Source organism: Schistocerca nitens, chromosome 9 (genome assembly GCF_023898315.1).
Source record: "Schistocerca nitens isolate TAMUIC-IGC-003100 chromosome 9, iqSchNite1.1, whole genome shotgun sequence".
NCBI classification, from domain to species: Eukaryota; Metazoa; Arthropoda; class Insecta; order Orthoptera; family Acrididae; genus Schistocerca; species Schistocerca nitens.
The window spans coordinates 186429323-186448967 of record NC_064622.1 but is presented as its reverse complement, the minus strand read 5'-3'; the positions used below and the strand labels follow the sequence as shown (position 1 = coordinate 186448967).

Genomic DNA, 19645 nt, shown 5'->3' with positions numbered 1-19645 from the left:
CTAATGGCGAAAAGGAACAGACATCTCACTCCTAGGCAGATCGCTACAGACCTTGTAACCGCCACCGGTACACGTGTCTCTGCCAGGCAGGTTTGTATGCTCGGAATTCTGTTAAGTGCATCCCACTTCAGCCACGTCATCGTCGAGGAAGAATTTGTTGGTGGAGGCAGCACGTCAGTTGGGGTCAGCAAGAGTGGTCATGAGTGATGTCCTCCTACGAATCCCGCTTCGGCAAGTGATTGTGAGTGTAGCGAGAGACGGGAACGCTTTACGCATCATAGGATGTTCATGAATGTCAACGGTATGTCCTAGATATTATGATGGTGGCAGGTTTTTGTACAATGGCAAAATGCCACTTCATATCTTCGCGTGAGGTACCGTCAAGGCACAACGGTATGGTAAGGAGATAGTTCTCGATCATGTTAATGGGTGCGGTAGGTATTATTCAGGATTATGTCAGTCTGTTTAGGAGTGCGGTAGGTCTTGAATTTCTGTTTGTGGACGGCAGTACCAGCCCACACAGAACCGCTGAGGTATCAGACACATTGGAAACTGAAGATACTGAACGTATGGGATGGCCTGCGTACTTCCCGGACATAAACTATAAAGATAATGTCTGGGATGCTCTTGACAGACGTGTTTCTCAAAGAACACCCCTTCCCCGAACAGGGCAGAACTTTTATTTTTTTTTTTTTTTATCGTATGGCTAGGGCACCCCGTCAGGCAGACCATTCGGCGGGCGCCGGTCTTTCAATGTGACGCCACTTCGGCGACCTGCAGTCGATGAGGATGAAAGGATGATGATGATGAGGACAGTACAACACTCAGTCCCTTGCCCGAGAAAATTCCCCGCCCTACCCGGGAATCGAACCCGGGCTCAGAGGATTGACAATCCGTCACGCTGATCATTCAGCTACCGGGGGCGGACAGGGCTGAACTGAAAACCGCCTTGAGAGAGGGGTGGGACAATAGCCACCACGGACTTCTCTACACTTCGACTGCAGCATGAATAACAGGAGCAAAATGTGCATTACTGCCTGAGGAGGGGATATGCCTTATCTGGGGATCTGACCTGTGTCAAACAATACTAATGTCCATTATCCAATTTTTTCCATGTAATGAAATCCATACTACTTTTCGTTAGAACTATATCACTCCATCTCATTTACGTACGCACCCGTGATTCGTGACGTCCATCGTTGCCTGTGGTTACTCCTGCCCAACAATGATTCTGTTCCGTAGCAACTGTCAACCAGTGTACAATGCAGAAAATTATATAAAAGAACGCAGCGGAAAAATGAACAAGTGCATTCTTTTTATTTTAAAGCTTGCTTAAAAAAGAAAAAAAGAAAAATCAGTAGCGATGGAACATTAATTGTATTTAAAAATGCGTGGGGGAATCTCATTCGTGTCAAGAGACTCAACGAAAAATGTAATTCCAGTATTGTCACCATGAATTATATAATCCTTGTCTTCAAGCCTGCAAATCTAAATCCCGCCTCAGGCCGACTGTCTTTCAGCGGCTGTAGGTAATCCGTAGCAAGGGGCTGGTTGCGGCGTTTCTCGCAAACTGCCCGCCTCATTACGTAAATGAGGATGACGCACGAGTGTTGGGAACCAAACCGCTGCCTTCTGTGGAATTCGACCACCGTCTCGTAATTTATTGTGAAGTCTTCTTTACCACCCACGAGGACCTGTATCGCGTGCGGGAGATACGCTAAGATTTTACTGGCATGGCACTTTTATTTAAGGATGTAAAAGTGGTAAAGGTCTATTAAAAGCGATGTAGGCCATTAAACGCTTCCAGAAATAATTACTTCTCACCAGAGAAATTTCTGCTTCTTTCAAACTAATTTGGGATCGGGCATTAATGTTTATGAGGATGGCTTATGTTACTCACATTTTTATTGTTTCTGGCCGGTAGAAGCAGCCGTTTTATAGACTTGCTTCCAGCTCCACCTCCATAGCAGTGTGTGATCCTTTTTTTTCTATTACATCACGTCGGACATCATTATTTTCTACAAAAGCTCAATTTTTGTTGGTACCGTAATCAGTGACGCTCAAATGATCAGATACGTTATTCATTTTACGTTAACCACACCATGTTACCTCCTCTGGTTTACTTTAAGGGAGGACATTAGAATTAACCACATAGAGTTAACCTGTTTTCTAAGAATATTCTTCCAACGTCCGTTTCCACGTTCTGCGACAATATCTTTTGCTTCTGTGACAGGTCAGCAGTGGGCTCTTTACGGTTCGTTTTTGACATGTACTGCTACTCAGATATCAGCATGTGTCATTGTGACTAACTTGACGGTAATTTGCTGTTCTCTACTTCGAAGTTATGCTGCTGAAGAAATCGCTCTTTTCTGCTTCCTCGCCCGTTTAGTTTGATGGCCTAACAAATAGTTTGCTCTTTCTTTGTGGCCTGTTTCTCAAACGACTGACATTTAAACGAAACACTTCTAATGATTCACCGAGGTTCAAGGTATTGCAACAATACTTGCAACAAGTGGTAACGTACGAGGTCATGTGTAATGTACATAATGTTTAACATTTGTATCAACAGAGAAACTGAAGAAACTGTGTTATTAAGAGGCAAGAAATTGCGTTATTCATGAAAACCAAGTCTTGGAGATATTAGAAACCAGACGAATTCGGTCACACCTTTGAAAGTTACTCAAACATTGTATTGAGATAATGTACTATAAATCAGCACAAGTACTGAACTAACCTAGGAGTGACACAGCGATATCTCATTTCACCTTACCTTCTCGGTTATCTACCAACGTAGTGAACTACTCAAACTCTTCGCGTAAAATCGAATTTTTAAAACCTCATTTTGATATTATGAACCGTTTATGACATAATATGGATGACATGGTTCGAACTGATTGAGGAATATATGATACGCTGCTGTCTGTGTTTTCTCTATAGGGCTGTTCAAAAAGATGGGGCAGATTTCTAACATATATTTCTTTTAAGCAACAAAAGCTAGAAACACAAGTGCAACGTTCCTGGTAAGAGGAAAGTTCCAAATTTTATGCATTCAGTGTGAGAACCATGTGTTACGCGAGAAATATCGTAACGGTGACTCATTTCCTGCCACACACGAAACAGCTCGTCTGTCGTTATCGAAATCACAGCTTCAACAATGCGATATCGGAGACTTTAGAGAGTGTCAGTCATAGGGGGATCGAAAAGCGGACTGTTACGTAACAAGCCACACAAAACTCATAAGGTGTGTGGTCTGGAGACCTGGGGGGCCACCGGCGATGAAGTTCGTCTTCTGATCCTCCTCTTTCAATGCAATGTCCTGGAATGGTGTCATTGGGTAACGTCGTATATGCTTAGAGAAGTGAGGCGGGCACTATCTTGCATGAGGATGAAATCATTTTCTTCTATGGATGAATTCCATTTTCTTACTGTTCTTCCTATGTTATTTCATTCATAAGGTATAAAATATTCAACGGAAACCGACAGCAAATCCATTTAAGGTAACAAGTTTTCTGTTACGATACGTTGATAATTTTTACTTCGTGCCAGCTTAATTACAACTGAATGAGACACAGTTTTTGTGTCATACGCTTTTCGTCTTTACTCCTTACAGAGCATTATCAGTGGCCTGGAATATGCATATATTTTTGTTTATACTCTTTAGCTGACACTTAAGGTGCTGTACGTTTAGGTTATAAACAGTTCTGGAATTTTCCTTTCTGTGATGTAATAATTCAAGGTTCTGCTTGCGGATTTAGAGGATATTGTTCTATATGTTGTATTTTTGTTCCTTTGTTAGTGCTATGCTTCTTCTTATAATCGGAACTTGAAATTTTGTTTTCGGACAGTTACAAAGTAAAATTATCAACATACCGCAATATTATACGCAACCGAGGTCGACAGAACTACAAAAGTTTAAGACGTTATAACATGTTTTCTGTTTCTTCATTGATTATTAACTGAACTAAAACTAAAAATGGCAGCTTCCTTTATCCTCTGCTGGCAAGAAACAGACTCGCTTCCTTGTTTATTTACCGTTGCATTTTCTCAGTAAAGACGTGAAGGAGCATCAGGATGAAATTATTCCTTTTGCAGGAGCTCAAACTCCCAGCCGTATTTCTTATCTCCCCTTAACACCCCTATAACTGACACTCTCGAAAATCTGCGACATCACATTGCAGAAGCTCTGAATTCAGTAACAACAGACCAGACGCTTTTTGTTTGGCAGCAAATGAGCCACCTTTTTTTTATTAACTGTCGTGTAACACATGATGCTCACACTGACTGCATAAAAATTTGAAATATTCTCTTTCCAGGAACATTGGAATTGCTTTTTAATCTTTTGTAGTTTGGAAGCATGTTTGAAATCTGTTCCTTCTTTTTGAATAGTCCTGTATTATTACTACCGATTTCTGCTTATAAGAGTCATCTGAGTATGAAAGTTAATAATTATTTAGGTAATATGTTATACTATACCTACACAGAAATGTTATCAATACAGCCCCATAGGAACTACTGAACATTAAAGGAACAAATACATATGAGTAATCAAGAGCTGGTGTTTTGGATGTGAAAGCACAACCCTGACACTAATGACTACAAAAAAAAAGGAAAACACGGAATATTTGATTTGCCAACATCGCCACAGAGAAGATATCTGAATTCGGAAAAAGATGGAGTTGACATCTATTATTCACGCACATGTGCCACAATAACGTTTTGCAAGTGTCAGCTTGATAAACGATGTATTTTGAAGGGAGACAGAATAAGTCAAAAGATAGAAAAGGATCTGAGTGAAGAACAGCATGGGTTAAGGAAAGGAAGAAGCAGGTTAAGGAAAGGAAGAAGCACGATCGACCTGATATTTTCTATCCGTTAACTGATGGAAAAAAGTTGGGAGTATAACAAAAGGGTGATAATGGTTTTTATAGACATAGAAAAGGCATATGACTCAGTTAACATGGAAAGACTCTGGGAAGAAATGAAGAATATAGATATAGAAGATGGATACATTAATGTAATAAAGACAATGTACAGAGGACACCATTGTAGAATTAGAACACCATTGGGGAAATCTTAATACTTTGAAATAAGACAAGGACTTAAGCAAGGAAGTATCTCCGGCACTACTTAATGTTGTGATGGAGGGAATGAATAGGGCGGTTAAAATATAGTAAAAGAAAAAGACAAAAAGATGATTTTTGCAGATGATATGGTAATATGGGGTGATAAAGAGGTAGATGTACAGTTACAGCTTGATGCATGGAAGGAAATAATGAAAATGTAGACCTATGGATTAAAAATAAATCAAGATAAGAGTAAAGTAATGGTATTTGGGAGAGAGAAAGGGATCAACGAAATATTACCTTGAATGGAGAACCCCTCAAAGTGGTAGAAAGTTTCACTTATTTATGGAGTGAAATATCTAGGAATGGAAGAATAACTAACGAAATTAATAGGAGGTTACAGAAGGGAGGCAATTTCTACCAAACAATAAAACACCTGATTTGGAATAAGGAAGTTTCAGAAAAAGCGTAACTCCTTATGTATAAGAATGATTATTTCCCTATTGTCACTTATGGTGGAGAAACATGGACAATGACAGAAAGGGACTGGAGCAGACTGCAAGCAGGGGAAATGAAATTTCTCAGAGCAATTAAGGGAAAAACAAGAATGGACAGAGTAAGGAATGTAGAGATAAGAAAGGACCTCAAACAAGAAAGTATAAGAGAAGAAATTGAAAAGAGAGATTAAGATGGTATGGGCATGTTAAGAGGATGCGTGGGCAGAGACTCCCCAAAATTATGGAAGAACTAAAGATGGATGGAAAAAGACCTAGAGGGCGCCCAAAAACACAGTGGAAAATGGGAGTGAGAATATCTGTAGAAGGAGAGGTGTGACCTGGCAGCAAGTGGAGGAAGGAAAAGTGGTGGGAGGACCGAGCCAAATGGAGAGGACTCGTCAGCACCCAGACCCGGCAGTAGCTGGAGCGGGATTCGGATATAGATATATAGATACATTTCTTAGGCCTTTCGACATAGTACTTTTAGCATATAGTCATTGTGAGAAAGCTGGATATAATTAGTTGCCGTAAATCTGAAGTACCTCCAGAAGTAAGTCATTTCGTATGGAAAACTTAGCCTTAAACCATCAGAGGGGCAAATTTTTTTTATTTTCTCTCGAGTGTACATCACGTTGCTTACTTGCAGTTTTCACACAATCGCCGTCACATTGTAATAGATAGTGTGTGATTGTTCAGTGTAGTCAGGAATTATCATAGTAGTGTAGATATTGTGCACTATCTGATCAGTAGCATCCGGACGCTGCTATGTAATGCGAAATTGGCCACTAGATGTCACGATAGAAGCAACCACCGGTATAAAAGTAGGCGGGGAGTACTGTCAGCAGAGAAGCACTCACAGAAGACTTCAGTGACTTCGAGAATCGACTGGTAAGTGGATGTCACCTGAGTAACAAACCCATCAGGGACATTTCTGCTAAAACTGCCCAAGTGTACTGTTGGTGACGTGAGTGTGAAAGAGTAACGCGAAAGAACGGCTTTAGCTGAACCAAGATAAGACAGACTTCATGTATTGATAGACAGGGCTTCCGAGTGTTGCGGATGGTGGTTATGAAAAAATTGCAAGAAATCAGGGGAAGGAAATATTCCTGAGATCGAAAGTGCCGTTAGTCCAATTAGTACGATGAGCGTACGTAGGAAGTTGAAAAGAGTGGGGCGGAATGGTCGAACAACTTCTTGTACGTCTCACAGCTCTACAGTCAATGATAAATGGCCCTTTAGCTATTCTAAAGACCGAGGCCACTGGGTGACTGGAAAAGAGTTGAGTAATGAATCACACTATACCTAGTGGGAAACCGACGAATTGTTGTGTTTTTCGACGTTATTGTGCTTACGGACACAGTATGAGAGGAAGAACGTGAACATACTCTATGTGATCAAAAGTATCCGGATACCCCCAAAAAATACGTTTTTCGTATTAGTTGCACTGTGCTGCCACCTACTGCCAGGTAATCCACATCAGCGACCTCACTAGTCATTAGACATCGTGAGAGAGCAGAATGGGGGCGCTCCGCAGAACTCACGGACTTCGAACGTGATCAGGTGATTGGGTGTCACTTGTGTCATACGTCTGTCCGCGAGATTTCCACACTCCTAAACATCTCTAGGTCCACAGTTCCCGATGTGATAGTGAAGTGGAAACGTGAAGGGACACATACAGCACAAAAACGTTCAGGCCGACCTTGTCTGTTAACTGACAGAGACCGCCGACAGTTAAAGAGGGTCGTATTCTGTAATAGGCAGACAGCTATCCAGATCATCACGCAGGGATTCCAAACTGCATCAGGATCCACTGCAAGTACTATGACAGTTAGGCGGTTGGTGAGGAAACTTCGATGTCATGGTCGAGCGGCTGCTCGTAAGCCACACATCAGGCCGGCAAATGCCAAACGACGCCTCGCTTGGTGTAAGGAGCGTAAACATCGAACGACTGAACAGTGACGAATCACGGTAAACAATGTGGCGATCCGATGGCAGCGTGTGGGTATGGGGAATGCCCGGTGAACGTCATCTACCGGCACGTAGTGGCAACAGTAAAATTCGGAGTCGTTGGTCTTATGGTGTGGTCGTGTTTTTCATGGAGGGGCTTGCACCCCTAGTTGTCTTGCGTGGCACTGCCACAGCACAGGCCTACATTGATTTTTTAAGCACCTTTTTGCTCTCCAATGCTGAAGAGCAATTCGGGATGCCGATTGCATCTTTCTACACGATCGAGTACCTGTTCATAATGCACGGCCTGTGGCGGAGTGGTCGCACGACAATAACATCCCTTTGATTAACTTCTCATGGTTGGGATTCACTGTCATATAATATTTCTTAAAAGACACCATAGTCGCCGTTGACTGTATAAAATATTTATTGTTACTATTGCAATTTCGGCCTTATGGCCATTTTCAAGTAACACTGCAAAGTTACAAAAATACAAATTGAAGCACCGGGTGTATATACATAACTAAACAAACATTTCATTAATAAAGTAGCTCAATTATAAAAATTGGAGATAAATGTACATTACTTACATTCTCTCAGAATATAAAACTATCTGACATGAGTACATGCCGTCGTTAAAATGCAGCCTTTTGAATGTGATAGTCCCACAAGATCCGATGAGTACGACATTTATTACATCGTAATATGTTGCTAAATATATACTGAACTGTCGATGTTACCATCGTTCTAATAATCAATCACACGTACAAGTTCAGGTGCACTGACAACATGTGGAGCTAAGTCAGTTGGCGCGAAAACACATTTACTAAAGATTACGGCCTGTGCACGTAGCAAAGATAGTGCACACCAAGGATACAACTTACAAGCTTTAAATCGTATAGTCTTTTCATCTGTCGACATCATACAGCTTACTAAATTGTGCTATGATTGTAATGGGCAGTGGGATAGGATGGGAATATTTGTTTATAACGTAATAGGGGATAATACATGTGTTATCTGTTAATAAGCTCTCACATTGACTTAAGTGCTCGTAAATGAGATAAAAACAGAGCTCTGATACATAATACTTTGTATGCGTATAAATTTTACGAATATAAATGGCGTAAAGCGCTCGCCAGCAATCCAATTCATTGCGCAGCATCACAAATTCTGACAAAACATCACAATGTCTCCGCACAAATACTTGATTCATCCTTCAACCAGGCTCTATTATAGCAAACAGGACTACGTAAATATGTATACTATTCCATCGAAATTGTTTAAAATGTATTCGATAAGTGTCTAAAATAACTGTACAGTTCTATGAATTACTGTTAAAGTATATTGATACAATAAATCACAAGCTTCGGGTGCAATGAAATGTCGAGGCTACATTTCATTTATAAAACATACAAAAATAAAATACTTTGGAGTATGCTTTTCTTCCCTCGTTATAATCCATAAACTTTTCTTTACAGTAAAATACACCAGATTACTGATAAAATTTCTTACTTATGATTTAAGACAAAATTTGTCAGATACACCACACAAAAACTGGCAATCTTAAAATACATAAAATAAGAGAATAGATACATTGCGAGTGGTAGCGGATATGACATTACACAGTTACTAAAATAATTTTGAAGCATCTACGTATTTTTTTAAAGAAAAACCTCGTTTACACGCTTGTCTATACACTTGTGCTTCACTTTTGTATTTTTGTAACTTTGCAGTGTTACTTGAAAATGGTCATAAGGCCGAAATTGCAATAGTAACAATAAATATTTTATACAGTCAACGGCGACTATGGTGTCTTTTAAGAAATAACATCCCTGTAATGGACTGGCCTGTACGGAAGCCTGAGTCCTATAGAACACCTTCGGAATGTTTTGGAACGCCGACTTCGTGCCAGGCCTCACCGACAGACATCGGTAACTCTCCACAGTGCAGAACTCCATGAAGAATGGGCTGCCATTCCCCCAAGAAACCTTGCAGTACCTAATTGAAAGTAAGCCCGAGAGAGAGGAATCTGTCATCAAGGATACGGGTGGGCCAACACCATATTGAATTACAGCATTATCGATGGAGGGGGCCACGAACTTGTAAGTCATTTTCAGCCAGGCGTCTGGATACTTTTGATCACATAGTTTATGTGGTGTCACCGCTAGACACCACACTTGCTAGGTGGTAACTTAAATCGGCCGCGGTCCTGTAGTACATGTCGGACCCGCGTGTCGCCACTGTGTATTCGCAAACGTAGCGCCACCACAGGGCAGGTCACAAGACACGGACATGACCTCGCCCCAGTTGTACGGACGACATAGCTTGCGACTAGACCTACCAAGTATTCCTCTCATTTGCCGAGAGACAGATTAAATAGCCTTCAGCTAGTCCATCGCTACTACCTAGCAAGGCGCCATGTGTATCATTGCTAATTGCTTACTACTATGCAAGAGATGTATTTCAACAAGAAGAACATCATTAAAAGTTAAGTAGATGACAATCTCTCTTCTTTTCTTTATAGTTTTTCATCCAGTCTCCTGTTTCAGAATTTACGCCCGTCTGCGTTAGTTTCGCGTGCACCTAGCCACTCATTGTGTCGAGACCTTAGGGAATCGACACAACAGTTTATTTCACAGCATTCCGTACCGGGGGCGGTAGAGAAAAGTTCGGAGGCAATGATTGTATCAGCATGACGATGGACCCTGTCATATAGCGGCATGGCCGTACCATGGTTCTGAACTCTACCCAGAGGAAAAACTTAGGGAAGAATTGAAACGTCGAACTTCGCACCCTGCTCTTGCGTCCAACATCACTACCTTCTCTTTGATTTGGCTCGTGAGGAGGAATGGGCTGCCACTTCTTCACAGGCATTGAGACACCTCACGGAAAGTGTCCCCAGCAGAGCTGAAGCCGTCATAAAAATAAAGGGTAGACACACCCCATATTAATGTCCACTAATAGGTGTCTGGATTATTTTTGATCAGATAGTATAGATGGCGCTTTTTAGGGTGCTGGTGCAGTCATTATTCTGAGATCCCGGTACAGGGGCAATTAAGGGAGACCGGCGATGCGCAGAGTAACGATATCTGACGCCTTTGTCGCGCCCCTGAATCACAGGTGCGTGTCCACTGCGAGGCAAGGACTGTACGGCAGGCGTTGTTAATACGGAACCGCTCATCTGTCTGCTCGGGTGGGGAGCCGAAAAATCCGTCTCCGGCGCCGACGCCGGTGCAGCGGTAGGCGTCCTGACGGCCTGATGTGTGGGGAAGGGGTGGTATGGGGGGGGGGGGGGGGCATCGGGGTGCGTGAACGTGCGAGACGTGCGTGCGCGCCGCCTCGCCTAATGACAAGATGGCCGCGCCACGCCGCCTCGCACGGATCATCAAGCGGCGCCGGGGAGGGGAAGGGAGAGGAGGGGAAGAGCAGGGGCAGGCGCCGCTGAGTCAGCCGGCGTCGGCGTCGGCGTCTTCACGCGTCGCTGCCGCCCTGCAGACGCGGGGTCAGGCGTCGCTCCGAGCTCCACGCGCTGGCCCCTCCCACAGGCTGCGCCGCATTAAAAGCGCTGTGACGTCATCGACTATGTGAAAAGCACAAGTTCACTGAAAGTCTGTTTTGTACAGTCTCTTAATTACCAGTAGCGGTAGACATCGGTCATCTCAAAATCCCCTAAAATAATTGGTAGAAATGTACCTCCTCACTGATTTGCAAATATGATGAAGTTCAGCTGAAAGTGATGCATAGGCTCTTGTAGCACTTGCAACTTACGTCCTCAATTATTTGCTTGACGTATTCCAATCTCTGTCTTCCTCTACAGTTTTTGCCCTCTACAGCTCCCTCTAGTACCATGGAAGTCATTCCCTCATGTCTTAGCAGATGTCCTATCATCCTGTCCCTTCTCCTTATCAGTGTTTTCCACATATTCCTTTCCTCTCCGATTCTGCGTAGAACCTCCTCATTCCTTACTTTATCAGTCCACCTAATTTTCAACATTCGTGTATAGCACCACATCTCAAATGCTTCGATTCTCTTCTGTTCCGGTTTTCCCACAGTCCATGTTTCAATACCATACAATGCTGTACTCCAGACGTACATCCTCAGAAATTTCTTCCTCAAATTGAGGCCGGTAGTTGATATTGGTAGACTTCTCTTGGCCAGAAATGCCTTTTTTGCCATAGCGAGTCTGCTTTTGATGTCCTCCATGCTCCGTACGTCATTGGTTATTTTACTGCCTAGGTAGCAGAATTCCTTAACTTCATTGACTTCGTGACCATGAATCCTGATGTTAAGTTTCTCACTGTTCCCATTTCTACTACTTCTCATTACCTTCGTCTTTCTCCGATTTACTCTCAAACCATACTGTGTACTCATTAGACTGTTCATTCCGTTCAGCTGATCATTTAATTCTTCTTCACTTTCACTCAGGATAGCAAAGTCATCAACGAATCGTATCATTGATATCCTATCACCTTGTATTTTAATTCCACTCCTGAACCTTTCTTTTATTTCCATCATTGCTTCCTCGATGTACAGATTGAAGAGTAGGGGCGAAAGGCTACAGCCTTGTCTTACACCCTTCTTAATACGAGCACTTCGTTCTTGATGGTCCACTCCTATTATTCCCTCTTGGTTGTTGCACATATTGTATATGACCCGTCTCTCCCTATAGCTTACCCCTACTTTTTTCAGAATCTCGAACAGCTTGCACCATTTTATATTGTCGAACGCTTTTTCCAGGTCGACAAATCCTATGAAAGTGTCTTGATTTTTCTTTAGCCTTGCTTCCATTATTAGCCGTAACGTCAGAATTGCCTCTCTCGTCCCTTTACTTTTCCTAAAGCCAAACTGATCGCCACCTAGCGCATTCTCAATTTTCTTTTCCATTCTTCTGTATATTATTCTTCTAAGCAGCTTCGATGCATGAGCTGTTAAGCTGATTGTGCGATAATTCTCGCACTTGTCAGCTCTTGCCGTCTTCGGAATTGTGTGGATGATGCTTTTCCGAAAGTCAGATGGTATGTCGGATAATTAATGAAGGAATATTGTATCGAATTGGGGAGAAAAGAAATTAATAACACAACTTCATTAATGTAGGTGACTTGTTGACAAGATACAGCCTGAGACGTAAAGGGAGAGTTAATTTTGTACTTGAGGGCAGTGTGTTGGGTAACAAATTGTAGAGGGAGCCGAAGGTTTGACTACAGTAAACAGATTCAAGTGGATGTAGTTTGCAGCAGTTACCCAGAGATAAAGAAGCTTGCACGAGATAGAACAGCGTGGAAAGCTACGTCAAATGCGAGGCCTCCGGTCCAGATTGTGTACCAGTCAGGTTCCTTTCAGGGTATACTGATACAACAGCTCTATACTTCGTAATCGTATGCAACCTTTCGCTCGTCGAATGATCCGTACCTGTAGACTAGAAAGACGCACAGATCACACCAATACCCAAAAAAGAAAATAGGAATAATTCGATGAATTACAGATCCATATCACTAACGTCGATTTGTAGTAGGAGTTTGGAACATATACTATATTCGAGCCTTCTGAAGTACCACGACGAAAACGGTTCTTTGACAAATAGCCAACAAGCATTCAGAAAACATCACTCTGGGGAAACACAACTAGCTCTTTATTTTCTCGAAGTAATGAGTGCTATCGATAGGAGACTTCAAATCGATTCCATATTTCTAGATTTTCAGAAGGCTTCTGACACCGTTTCTCGCGACTCTAATCAAACTTGTATCTAATCAAACTAGTATCGGTTAAGTTGTGAGACTGGATTGGTGGTGTCCCACCAGAGGGGTCACAGTTCATAGCAACTGACGGAAAGTCATCGAGTGAAACAGAAGTAACACCTGGTATTCCCAAAGGAAATGTTATAAGCCCTCTGCTGTTCCTCATCTACATAAACGACGAAGGAGAAAATTTGAGCAGCCCTCTCAGATGTTTGTAACGACATAACACAATCAAAACCAATTGCAAACTGATTTACACAAAATATCTGTGTGGTACCAAATGTGGCAACTGTCAATAATAAAAAGTACGAAAGCGTCCACATAAATATTGAAAACAACGCGCTAATTTTCGGTTGCACGATTACACAAATCTAAAGGCTGTAAGTTCAGCTAAATATTTAGTGATTACAATTAACTTAAACTAGAACGATCACACACATAATGTTGTGGGGAAAGCTGCCAGAGACGTTGTCGCCAAAAGTGTTTTTTGAATGGTTTCCTAAAACCGAACAAGAGAACGATACAGAAATTGGGTATGGGACGTTAGTATGGATCGAACCTGAGCGAAAGTCTTAGCGGTTTCGTGCCCTATTGTCTACGTTACGAGAACAACTGGCATTAATTGTACTTCTCCAGTCGTTTGAATTTGCGCGTACATCGTCCTGATTGGCAAACTTCAGCGCTAATAAACTCGGAAACGGCGCAACGTATCGAATTTATTTCTTAACAATTATTTCTCGGCGCAACCTACTCTACAACATCCTTAAAAGCTTTTCAGTCTGTTTCTGACCATTCTGTATCGCTAAACGATGGATGCCGTCTGGTCAAGATACTGTTTGCTACGCCAACGATGCCGGGACGGATCCCTAGCATCGTATACAGAGATACGAGTAAGGTTTGTTCGTGATACTGTAATTCTGTCGAAATTTTTATCTTTTTTCCCTGGACTTAGTTCATTTTCCAAAATTTTCTTTGGTTTTCCTTAGTGCTAGCTCGATGTACAGAGTGAGTAACGACGGGGTAAGCCTACAAGTGAGTCTCACTCCTTTTCCAGTGACTGCCTGTGTTTCATATCCTTCTACTTGTAGTTTGGTTTCTGTACAAGTTGGAGACAACCTTATATTTTATCAGAGCTACATTAGGAAATTCTGAGGGTGTATTCCAGTCAACATTGTCGAACACTTTCTCTAAATTTACTAACGCTAGGAAATAGATTTGTCTTTTCTCAATACGTGTCTTAAGAAAAGTCACAATGCTGATATTGCCTCACGTGTTCCCAAATTTCTCTAGAACCAAAACCGATCTTCCCTTCTATCGCTTTTCCCATCCTTCTGTAAACAATTAGTCTCAATATTTCGCAACCGTGACTATCTAAACTAATGGTTTGATAATTTTACAATATTCTTTAAAATCTCTTAACAATGCGATACAAATGTTCCTCATCCCTGACTTGTGTTTATGATCCATCCACCAGTGCCCATTACTAATCTCAGTAGAGGATATTCTGCCGGCCGCGGTGGCCGAGCGGTTCTAGGCACTTCAGTCCGGAACCCCTCGGCTGCTGCGGTCGCAGGTTCGAATCCTGCCTCGGACATGAATGTGTGTAATGTCCTTAGGTTTAGATTTAAGTAGTTCTAAGTTCTAGGGGACTGATGACCTCAGATATTAAGTACCATAGTGTTTAGAGCCATTTCAACCATATTTTAGAGAATACTCTGTCGTGACTAATCGAGAGCTACTGCCGACCACTGACGAATGCGTATCATACAGATTCAGTCACAAGGTGTATTTCTACCATTTGAGTGAGGTTTTCGAAAAGGGCAAATAGATGCCAAACCAGCAGTCAATAACTCCTGCAAAATTAGATGTTTTGGTTAAGAATAAAACTGATCTCTCTAAACTAATATAATTTCAAAAATTTGATGAATTTTACCAGAGTACAACGCATGACGTACCAAAAATGTTACTAAAGTTTTACTTTCCACCATCAGATACGGGGCACCCACTCATTTGCATATATAATGATTCAGCTCCTGAGAGATTTGTCACTGTAGAGGCTAAGGCTTAGGACATATTCGTAATCAGTCTTGCTGTTTCACTCTATAGTGAAAGTTTCTTTCTAGCTGCGCAGATTTATTCGTAATGGTGTTTGAATGAATGGATAGCCGAGATAACCGAGGAGGATTTTACGCTTCTCCGGGTTTATAGGCCGTAAGAGGTTTATAGAGTTGGCTGATAATAGCCATCAATGAAGAAGAGCTTGCTGCTTTCATATGTACCAATCCGTTTCGATAAAAAATAATTTTCTTTCTTACACTGACAAAATTCGTTTCATATCGTTTCAGATGGCAGTGACGATCAAGCCCTCGATGGACGACCTCATCTGGGGTCCCATTACGATGTATGCTGTGGCAGCGGTGATCGCCTTCTACGGTGCTTGTGAAAGCTGCCAAAAATTGTCGCCTCAAGCTAATGAATAGGAGTGTGTGAGGTACTACTGTGAAAAACTGGTGTTGACTAAGATCGCTGGATACAGCGATAAAGTGTGGAAAGATCGCCTAATTATTTTTGGTAAGAGAAGCTACCTGAGCATCTAGATATGGCAAGCGCTCAGTAGGTCATCTCCCGTACTGGACCGGCGATTAGGGTGGGAGCAATTCAAAACCTATTCATCATTCGTTGTTATACGTATGAGGCAGGAGATAGAGAGAAGAGGCCTTGACGGAAAGACATCGATCACTCATATATATGAAATTGGATTGTATGGAACTAACTGCAGCTGTGTAACGAATAAAATATGCACATCAAACTGGCTTGATAACTGCAACAGTAGCATGTTTTGTACGATGAAATTATTTGAAAAACAAGCAAAAACTGTAATTTTTTTAGAATATAACTGTTTCAGCTTTCAGCTCATCTTCAGAAAGAGTTACACATTATATTTTGCTACCGTGAAAATATCGTCCCTCTTTTAAAGCATGAACTTTAGCTCTAGGGAAGAGTGGAAGGAAGATTCAGAGGTCATTAGAGAAGTAGCACAAGGTTGGACTGAGGAAGCATAGTTGGGGGGGCGGGATTAGGTATGTCTCTTCATAGGAATCAGCCTGGAATTTGTCTGAACCACTTTCGGGGAAGTAAAGGAAAACATAAATGTGTATGGCTGTGTATAGGACACATCAATCCACAAGAAGCGAAACACCACTAACCCGTTGAATATCCTATCAGAAAGGTAACAGTTCGTAGTAAGTAATGGGAAGTCATCTAATGAAATGTAAATGACATCTAAAATTCTCCAAGGAAGTATTTAAGGTCCTCGTATATTTTTAATCGGTTATAAGTGACGTAGGAGACAATCACAACAGTTCTTTTATATTTTTAGCAGGTGATTATGTTGTTTACTGTTTGGTAGTCATCAGAAGATCAAAAGTGTCGCGTAATGATTTAAACAAGACATATCTATTCATAGCGTGTAGACTTTCACGGCCGGCGTCTTCAGTAATTAAAACTTCCGGGCTAAGAGGCCGTGGTCCAATAGTAGAAATACTTCTCCCTGACGTTTCGTTGCCAGCTGCGGGCAACATCATCTGAGGTGAGTTTTACTGTTGACAACACGTGATGAGTGGTGGCGCCCTCTACGCGCTCTCTATAAACAGGACTTCCACGGCCTAGCAGCCAGTCGTAGACTCACCTCAGATGATGTTGCCCGCAGCTGGCAACGAAACGTCAGGGAGAAGTATTTCTACTATTGGACCACGGCCTCTTAGCCCGGAAGTTTTAATTACTGAAGACGTATCTATGGTGCGAAAAGTGGCAGTTGACCATAAACAATAAAAAATTTGAGGTCTCCTACATGAGTCCTAAAAAATTCTGTCAAATTTCGGTTACACGTTCAACTGCATAGAGTTAAGGTTGTCGATTCAACTAAATAATAGGGATAACAATTACGGACAAATAAAATTGGAGCAATCGCACGGATAGTGTTATGTGGAAGGCGGATCAAAGACTGCGTTTTATTGGCTGACACTTATTAGGTGAAAAATATTTACTAAAGAGACTGCCTACAATTTGCTTGTCCGTCCTCTTGGTTGGTTGGCTGATTTGTGGGATTAGGAAAGTATGGAGAAGGAAATCAGCCGTGCCATTTCAAAGGAACCATGCCGGCATTTGCCCAAAGCGATTTAGAGAAATCACGGAAAACCTAAATCAGGATGGCCGGACGCGGGTTTGAACCGTCGTCCTCCAGAATGCGAATCCAGTGTGCTAACCACTGCGCCACCTCACCTGGTAGCACCCACTTTTGGAGTAATTTTGTGCAGTATGAGTTTGTTATCAGATACAATTGACGGAGGAAATCTAAAAAGTGCAGAGAAAGGCAGCCCGCTGTGAATGCTCGCAAAAAGGCAAGAGAGTGTCATGAATATGAGAAGTAAGTTGGGGTGGCAATCATTAAAACAACGGTGTTTTCTGTTGCGACGAGATATTTCACGGAATATGAATCACAATATTCCTCCTCCGAATGTCAAAATATTTTGTTGACTCCTAGCTAGAGAAGAAGAAATGACATCATAATAAAGTAAGAGAAACCGAAGCTCGCACGGGAAGATTTTGTTGTTCATTTTCCCCACGTACTTCAGGTATTCGAATGTGGAACAGCCGAGAAATAGTCTGAAAGTGGTCCTATAATTCTCTGCCAAACACTTAAGTTTGTGTTGCAAAGTAAGCCTGTGGACGTTGATGTAGATGAGTCGTTGACCTCGTAAATAATGGTCCTATGTTTCAGCATTACACCACTTCACACAGTACTGTCACGCCTTTTCTTTTTTCATCAGTCTTCCGACTAGTTTCACTATTTTATACCCTCTAGCATCGTACAAGTTGTTGCCTGAGCCCTTAAAACATGTACTATCATGCTGTCCCTTTTTCTTGTACCCTACAGCTTTAAAAAGTAGATCTGTAGATAGCTCTGAACGTCACTATCTGTCTCTGTACAATTATGAAGTCAGATTTCTCTGGAAGAACCACAGTGGGGAACGTATATCTGCAGGGAACTTTATTTGTGTACTTACAACAGAAAATATCATATTATTACAGTCACAATACCACCCCCTCCCAACCCCGCAAACAACAATGGAATAAGCTAGTTCTATAAAAACGGCAGGTAAGCTCACTTGGCACTCATAGACAAATCTAGGACTAATCTCGAGCTGTTGACGAATTCGCCAATCCTCTTTGTCCTGAACAACTGACTGTCGTGGCTACTGTCGAAGTGCCCATTCATAGCACATAGATGGAATATCTAAGGGTTATCCGTTGTCTCCTGCAGTGGTGATACTATTAATGGAGTATTTTGAGGAACACACATAAAATTTGGCTTCATTTCTCCCATCTTAATTTTACCAAGAGGCCAATGATGTGTAATAGTGTAGCAGTTCATGGATCATATGAATAACATCTATCCAAACATCTGGTTCACTGTACAGACACAGAGAGAAGGAAAGCTGATATTTTTAGATTTTTTGGTTGAACGAACATTTGATGGGCAGATCGGCCACTGTGTTCACCGTGAGCTCTCAGTGTGCAGTGTTTTGACCACCCTGTACAGAAAAGAACTGTTTTAAATACATTAGCATTTAAATACATCTACAACTGTTTCTGAAGGGTACCACCTGAATTCCCGGATTAAGAATCTAAAGTACGTGTTCCGAAAGAATGGATATGAATCACAAGGTACTGAGTTGGGGTTGTCCATGAAACAAAAAAAATAAAAATGTTAAAGAATCGCGTAACAATCTGTCTTTTATGGTTCTTTCTTTCTGCGTTGCTCGATCCAGTAATGTAGGCAGGATCCTGGGTGGAAGTCTCATAAGGTCTATTCATCCTTTGTCCAATCTACCCATCTAATCCGCAACATTCCTTTCAATACCGCTAGCTCGTATTCATTCTCCTTCTCTCTGAACAGTTTATCATTCACGCTCCACTTCTGTTTAGGGCAGACAAATACAGTAAGAAGAAACATCTTAATAGGAATAATCCGCTGAATTACAGACCCATATCACTAACGTGAATTTACAGTTGGATTTTGGAACATATATTGTGTTCAAACAAAGTAATTTACACCGAAGAAAATGCTTTAATGACACACAGCCAACACGGATTAAGAAAATATCGTTCCTGTGAAACACAAGTAGCTCTTTACTTTTACGAAGCAAGCAGTGCTATCGACAGGGGATGTCAAACTGATTACATATTTTTACACAACCGAATCTTCTAACGGAACTACGTGCCTGTGGAGGTTTCAATTGCGTGGCTGGTTTCATGAGTTCCTGTCGGAAAGTTCAAGTATATAGGAATTGATGGAAAGTCGTTGACTAAAAGAAAAGTAAAATCTGGGGTTCCCCAAGGA

General features: G+C 41.7%; 1 long non-coding RNA gene across 1 annotated transcript in view; it reads left to right on the top strand.

Moving 5' to 3' along the window:
- LOC126203296 (uncharacterized) overlaps window positions 1-16074 on the top strand; it is a 161684-nt gene extending 145610 nt beyond the window's left edge. The window contains exon 2 of the long non-coding RNA XR_007540256.1: window positions 15588-16074. This is a non-coding gene — a long non-coding RNA (uncharacterized LOC126203296). The remainder of the gene's footprint in view (window positions 1-15587) is intronic.
- The last annotated feature ends 3571 nt before the right edge of the window (window positions 16075-19645 follow it).